General features: G+C 36.3%; 1 long non-coding RNA gene across 1 annotated transcript; it reads left to right on the top strand.

Annotated features, from left to right (window-relative positions):
* The first annotated feature begins 251 nt into the window (after nt 1-251).
* LOC121426790 lies at nt 252-4,892 on the top strand. Its single transcript, XR_005971627.1, has 4 exons — nt 252-385; nt 2,772-3,024; nt 3,523-3,825; nt 4,549-4,892. It is a non-coding gene; the product is annotated as an uncharacterized LOC121426790 (long non-coding RNA).
* Nucleotides 4,893-7,387: the final 2,495 nt, after the last annotated feature.

Below are 7,387 nucleotides of genomic sequence, written 5' to 3'. Positions count from 1 at the left end.
TTACGCTATGCGCGAAGGACGTTTAATGACCACGCCTCTATTTCGCTGGTGTACCAAAGCAGTGGCGGTGTCCATAGGCTTGTACATGTAAAATGGGAGCAGTGTGCACTTTTGACCCTCCAAAATTTTCTTCAATTCTGACCGGATGCAGAAGCGGAGTTTCCACCCCCTGAGTGAAAATAAGCTTAGCGCCCCCTCGCGGCCCAAGTGCGCATATGCATTTAACGTTGTTGTGCTGCGATCTCTACTAGGGGCGATGAAAAAATCTTTGGCGAATGTTGTGGCATCTGGCGCTGACACGACCAACTCTCTCTGTCTGTCCCCAACAGTTTATTTATTTCGCAAGAATTCCGTGGAGGAAACATTTTTTTCCATGTTTGAAGTCGTAAGTATGGCAATGGGATTATACGTTTTCTGTTTTTTTCCATTTTGTGATGTTGTTTGCGTTTGCATAATCCAATGTTAACTCGCAAATCTGGACCTAATTATGGAACTTTATAAAGTCCAAAATGTAAAAAGTCCGGTTTGTCAGCATTTCGTATTTATTTTAGTTTTGTTTTCATTGCACTTAAGATTCATCTGGCGCAATTTTTCGTGGGACCCAACATTAGAATTTACTTTAGGTTCATTTTTCGATACAGCACATTCTGTTTGTACAGGATGTGGGCGCCGCTACCTAGGGGTGAAGCCGGGCATGGCCGGGTCGCGGGCCGCCTGGCTGTGTGGTCAGGCACCGCTCATGTACACAGCAGCTCAGCTGCGCTTCGTGAGCTGAGGCAGAGCTAACCCAGGGAACTCCCGTCCGCGTAGCGGGCGGGAGCCCAGGAGCTTACCGTGTAATTGACCATACTCAATGGTCTACAAGGGTAGATTATGGTCAAAATATCTAGCAAGATAAATTATGAAAACAGAAATTATGCACTTACCACGATTATATGGATGATGGTCTAACGAGTGGCAGTTTTTCAGACATCTGGGCACAGACTGGAACCTCAAAAAAACGAAAAGTTTTCTCCTACCCCCGTCTCGATCGGCCATTTTTGTTATGAATTGCCACTCGTTAGACCTTCATCCATATACCGTAATCGTGGTAAGTGCATAATTTCTGTTTTCATAATTTATCTTGCTAGATATTTTGACCATAATCTACCCTTGTCCCATGAGTGGGTCAATACATGAGCTCCTGGGCGCCGGACCGCTACGCTGGCCGGCGCTCCCTGGGTTAAGGCAGAGCTAGCTGAGCCAGCCAGACTGCCTGAGTGAGACTGAGAGTGCATTTGCTGTACATGTAATGATTTGGCTGCGCCTAATGCTGCTGAGTGCTAACTTTGACTCGTAAAAAAGGGTATTTCACAGTCTTGGTCTAGACTCTTATTTTCACAATCATGACAACACTTGCAATATTTTTGGCCATTTTTTTTTTTTTGCATACAAATTTACAGTCAGTGTTACCCATATCTGTGATACTGCGGCTATATTGACTACACCGCACTAGTGACTAGATTCAAGGCCAGCAGTGCTACTGCTAGTTAGCCTGGAGGACTCAGTGATCATATTTTTTATGATTTTGATATTGCCATTTGATCAAATGACAATATTATCAAAATCATAAAAAATATCACTGAGTCCTCTAGGCTAAGTGGTAGTACTAGTAGGCCCTATAGATTCTAGATTTTTTAATTGATTTTTTAGGGTGGGTTAGATTCTGCTTGAGGTTTGAGGTTTTTCCAGATACATGGGGGGGGGGTATTGCATTAAAAATATGCTGTACTGCATAGAGTCTATACGGCGGGTCCGGGGATTGGGTTTGAAATGAAGGATTTTGTGTTTTTTTATTTCTTTAGATTTTTTAATTGATTTTTTTAGGGTTAGATTCTGCTTGAGGTTTTTTCAGATACATGGGGGGGGGGTATTGCATTAAAAATATGCTGTACTTCATAGAGTCTATACGGTGGGTCCGGGGGATTGGGTCTGAAATGAAGGATTATGTGTTTTTTTATTTCTTTGTTTTCTCAATTTTTTAGTTTCAATGAATCAATCAATAACACACATTGCTACATTTATTCACAACAAACTATACACACATAGGTCAGGTAGGCCCTAAATTTTAATTTTCTATTGTATCAGACCAAAATATACATTTATTATTATAGTTCATACATGATAGTTTATCTCTGCACGCGCTTCTTTTGTGGCATTTCTTGTTTACTAAATTTCATCATAAGATGACTTTCATTTTTCAAAGATCCTTTTATCTTTAATATAACATGTCTTCTGTGTGCACGTTTTGTACAGGGAAGATTAGCATAAATTCTGTTCGTCTTTTTTATCATCATGATAGTTCTGGTGAAACAGGTATTCAAAGAATTTCTTTTGTTGATTTGAGTGTTGATACGTCATATTTAACTAATGTCACCAACATAATCTGAAAAATCTAATTTCTCACATGAAAATGACATTATTACCAATATATTTATAGGTTTTTTTTATTTTATGTATCCTTTCAACTAGTTCCCCTAGTCTCAAAAATTGAAGGAAAAAATATGTATGTTACATCAGAGGTTAAATCTAAATCATACCTATATTACATCAGATAAAATAAACATCTAAAACAACTGCCAGCTATTTTACTTTTTATATAAAAAATTAAAAAATTATATCACACAATTTTCAGTAATAATCTACACATCTGTGACGTTACAAAATAGAATAATTTGAAATTTATGTCTCCAATATCCTGACTTCTACATTTAATCTTCTTCATTTGTCAGTTGCTTGGTGATGGAATGAGTCATTTTCTGAAGCAATGAGATGGAAGGAACCTTCATAGCATCCAACAAACAAGGATTTCTATGAGGCATTGTGTTTTCCACATTGCAGACCTCTGTATCACCAACTTAAATGAGCCTCCACCTGTCCACCATGATCTCCCCCAAACTTAATCCACACCTCTTCAGGAATTGCCCCATCGTGAGTTGTGAGAAATCCATTCCTGTGGAAAGATGATGGAACATGAACATATGGGTAGGTTTTGATGATTTCTACCAATTAATAGCTTTAGCTATGAAAAAAAAAAGCTGGCCTCCCTCAACATTTTTAAAGATATTTCTATTACTCTTTTTTGTTTGAGTCTTCTGGTAATGCAAAATTTGAGGCCACACTGGTGACAATTGGCACAGTTTTAAAAAAATAATACAATTATGCAAGTGCATATCAGATCAAAATTTGCTCAAAAACTTGTTTTAGTACAAATCCAATGCTTTATTCTGTCTCCAGGAAAGATTTATGATTGTATATATTATTCTCACTTTTGATGAATTTAATCATGAATCTGGTGGCAGATTATAATATCTATTGTCATTTAAAGGTGCAAATGAAATGATCATGAATAATCCTTTGTGGCAATGTCCTTGAGATGAATTTATTGATTTCACATTATTTATGATCATTAAAACTATTCAAAATAAAGCAATATTCTGGTGCTAACTTTTCTTTCTGTTTCTGTTGTCTAACCACCTCCAGTCTGTGACTCTGCTATGGACCTAGTGAATCACTGTTGACTGTCCATGGTTCAAGTGAGGATTGGCAAACCTGGTCATTTCTTGATTACCTACAGAATGCAATTGCAACATATGCAAAATCTTATGCAGGAATGGGGCTATAGCAGTGATGGGACACTACCTTTGACTGTGAAGATCAGACGATGCAATTCCCGTTGGTCAGCCCCCTCCCCACCCCAAGGAGCCATGCACTGCCAGAGATCTTGAGCCAGGTCTTCAGTGGTTATCCATTGATAAGAAGAACGGAGATAATAAAGACAGTGAGGTCAGTATGACATTAATTCGCAGTGAAAATTACCTATTCATCTGTCTGTACTGTGGACCAATTAAGGTGCCCATCATTCATCATGGCCAATGTCTTTGCTGCATCTTTTTATGTAAATCTCTTTGAATGACTATTAAACAAGAAGAAGCTTTCTTCACATGTATAAGCTCTAAAGCATATATACATAACAATTTTAATTTAATATTTTGATGGCCATTCATTAGAATACACCCCCCCCCCCCCCGCAATTCAAATTTGGTGCTTTTAAATTCATCTGCCACTATACTGGTTGAAAGAAAATGCCCCCACTCACTTGCATGTACACACTGGTTCATGGCTCCCAAAATTTTCACCACAAAGAAAAGGGGATAAGAAAAGGAAAGTAAAAGGGTGAAACATATTACTTTCTGAATATTGTGTCAATTTTTTATCACAGTTACTATTATTTTAAATGTAAAAATTAGTCAATATGGAAGAAAATGCTTGAAGATGAGAAATCAAAGTGATTTGGATATCATAAGGAAGGGGATATATATTTTTTCCAACTATAAGTAGATCAACATCTATACTTGTAAACCATTCTTTAAAAAAATTATGTTTTATCTATATTTCAAAGAAATAAACAAGTAGTATGTTGCATTTGTACAGGTGATGAGCTTTGAATTAAGATAATTCTCTCATTTAATTCACAGTGCTAAGAATTTGCGTTACTTACTGTTCCAGGTATCTTGTTGATTTCGACGTGACCATCTTCCTAACGCTTCTTCCAAACAATGAACTGGAGGCTCTTTCCACGAATGAATGTTTAGCTGCTTCAAGTGTGATTCCAGCTTTTTCAAGAGCTTCTTGTTGTTCTACTTCTACTGGCCTTTATTGTAGTTAACATGTCCTGTGAATGTTTTTAGGAGCCCAGTTTTGCTACAAACACAGTAAACCTCAAGTTCACATATAGTTAAAAAACAGGGTCTACTTGTAACATTATCTAGGAAAAAGTTCTACAAATTGGACATGGTGAAACTTTTCATTCATTATGTTTTCAGTATTTACTGAGGTACTCACTACAAAAGGAAGTTGGGGTCAAAAGGTCAAGTTTTTGTTCAACTTGGTCACATTCCTTTATTTCTGCATCAATTATGTTCACACTACATCTGATCCTTGGGTAATACATGTACTTTCATTAGGATAATGGGTCAAAGGCCTAATGTTAATAATCAACTGCCTAATGTTAATAATCAACTGAAAATTAGTTAGTCAGAAAAGGTGGTTTATTGGATTCCCTATCTTTTGCTTATAATTATTTTTTTTTCAAATTTAGTATTTCTCCATCAAATCTGACAAATTCATAATTTTGAGAAACATGTGCAAGTATATGTACCAATATCCATGTGCAGAATATTTGCTGGAAGGTTAAATGCTACAGTGAAATTTTAAAGTGCGCAACCATAGGATACGGGAAAAGAGTTCTTGCAGCCTTTGATGTACTTTTAAAGATCAAGATAGAATTCACCCAAAACATCTATTAGGTGTTAGTAGCTGAAAATATCCTAGATTAGTTCAGAACTATTCATCTGGAAGAAGAGACAAGTCAAAGCATTTTAAACAATTTCAAAACTTACCTGCGCTATATTTGTTTTTAATTGATATGCAGTTAGAATTGATCAAATTCTGATTGCAAGCTGACAAATTTATTTAAAAGGAGGGTATTAACATGAATGTATTTCAATACAAATAAGACATCTCTGGCAGTCTTGCCTGCATTATTATGCAATTCAATATGGTCGCATTTCAGAAGTTCGGTATGGAAATGGGTGGATAATGGAAAAAGTATTTGTCGAGTTAAATGCCAATAATTGAATAATATTAAATTCAATTATCAATAAAAAAAAGACTTCTGGAATGTCTCTCTACAGTTATTCATGACATGTCTAATTTTACTAGACTAGTAGGAAAATGTCATAATAATATAATATAATATTCAAATTGAAAAAAAAAAATTTAGTTCCAATAATTTAGATATATTTCACTTCAAACTTTAATTCAAAGACTACAGGCATCACTTTTTATACGCCCGTCTTGACGGGACGTATTATGGTATCATGCTCGGTGTCCGTCCCTCCGTTAACTTTTCCTTGTAAACGTGATAACTTCAGTTTAGAGCAATTTAAAAAAAGAGCTTGTAGAATCTAGGCTCATATAATTTGGTGCACGATACTAGCATGGATCCCAGGAAGCCTATTGATTTAGAGGTCAGAAGGTCAAAGGTGAAGTCACCATCTTCCACTTATCTTGTTTGACCAATAGCTCCATTTTCCATGTTACAGACAGCATATATTTTGTGCCCGCCTTAGCAACACTCTTGTTCGATTTGAAGTGTATTGATTAAGAAGTTAATAACATGTAACAGTCTGTTAAAATTCTTGGTGTAATTGTCCAATCCAATGTAAAATGGGACCTACATATCATGGAAATCATCAAAAAATGTAACAGGAAGTTGTACATGTTTAGGCTTTCGAAGCAATATGGGCTGTCTCTATCGGATGTGAAATTGGTATACATGGGCTACATTCGTCCTGTTATGGAATATTGCACCCCAGTTTTTAATGGTGGGCTTACAAAGAAATATGTAAGAAGTTTAGAGCAAATTCAAAAAAGAGCTTGTAGAATCATGTTGGGCCCAAACTACCCGGCAAACTACATAGATTATGCCAGCGCTTGCCTATCATGTGAAATTCCTACTCTGGAATACAGAAGGGAGAAACTCGGCCTGGATTTTGCAATATCTGTAACCAAATATCCAACATTCAGTACCTGGTTACCTCCTCCAAAAAACTTACCCATCAATCTCCGACATACTCCTAGATATCAGCAATACAAATGTAGGACAAATCGATTTCGCAATAGCCCCATACCATATTTCATAGATCTCCTGAATAAAGACATGCCCAATCAATAAACCCATTGCTCATTTGAAAGCAATACCAGCCTACTTGCAATATCAAGTTTTTTAATGAATGAGGAAATCAACTCTTTTTAATATCCATATATTTTTATTGATCTTTTACAAACGTTTACGTATTTTATTTTTATTATTTTTAATTTACTATTTCCTCATTATCTTATGTACATGTATATAAATTTTCTTTGCCAAAGTATTCTTGCCTATACACATATTTCTCATGTCAGTTTTTACAAAGGTTACTGTTTTTTAATGTTTGAAATATGTAATGAGTCTTTTTATTGTTTTTACTTTGTATACATGAACAATTCAGCCATTTGGCTGCGACTCATGTTTCTAATAAACCCCCGGGGGGGCCACTTCCATTCACGAGTGGATACCATGCGCGACCATGGGGTCTCGAAAAGCACCCTAAACACGTAATTTCCATATTCTAAAAATGCACCCCTTAACAAGTATTGGCGTGTGAAACCCTACCCTTAACAAGTATTGGAAACAAAACGATACTCCTAGCAAATATTCCCTGAAATGAACCCCTAAACAAGTACAGGAATTTTTTATTGTTACGTGTCCTTCAGTCGTCGGCTTTACCTTATTTGGTTTCGT

The sequence above is a fragment of the Lytechinus variegatus genome, chromosome 13 (assembly GCF_018143015.1).
Source record: "Lytechinus variegatus isolate NC3 chromosome 13, Lvar_3.0, whole genome shotgun sequence".
Classification (NCBI taxonomy): Eukaryota; Metazoa; Echinodermata; class Echinoidea; order Temnopleuroida; family Toxopneustidae; genus Lytechinus; species Lytechinus variegatus.
Note: the sequence above shows the minus strand (reverse complement) of the source record. Positions and strands in the feature narration are given on the sequence as shown.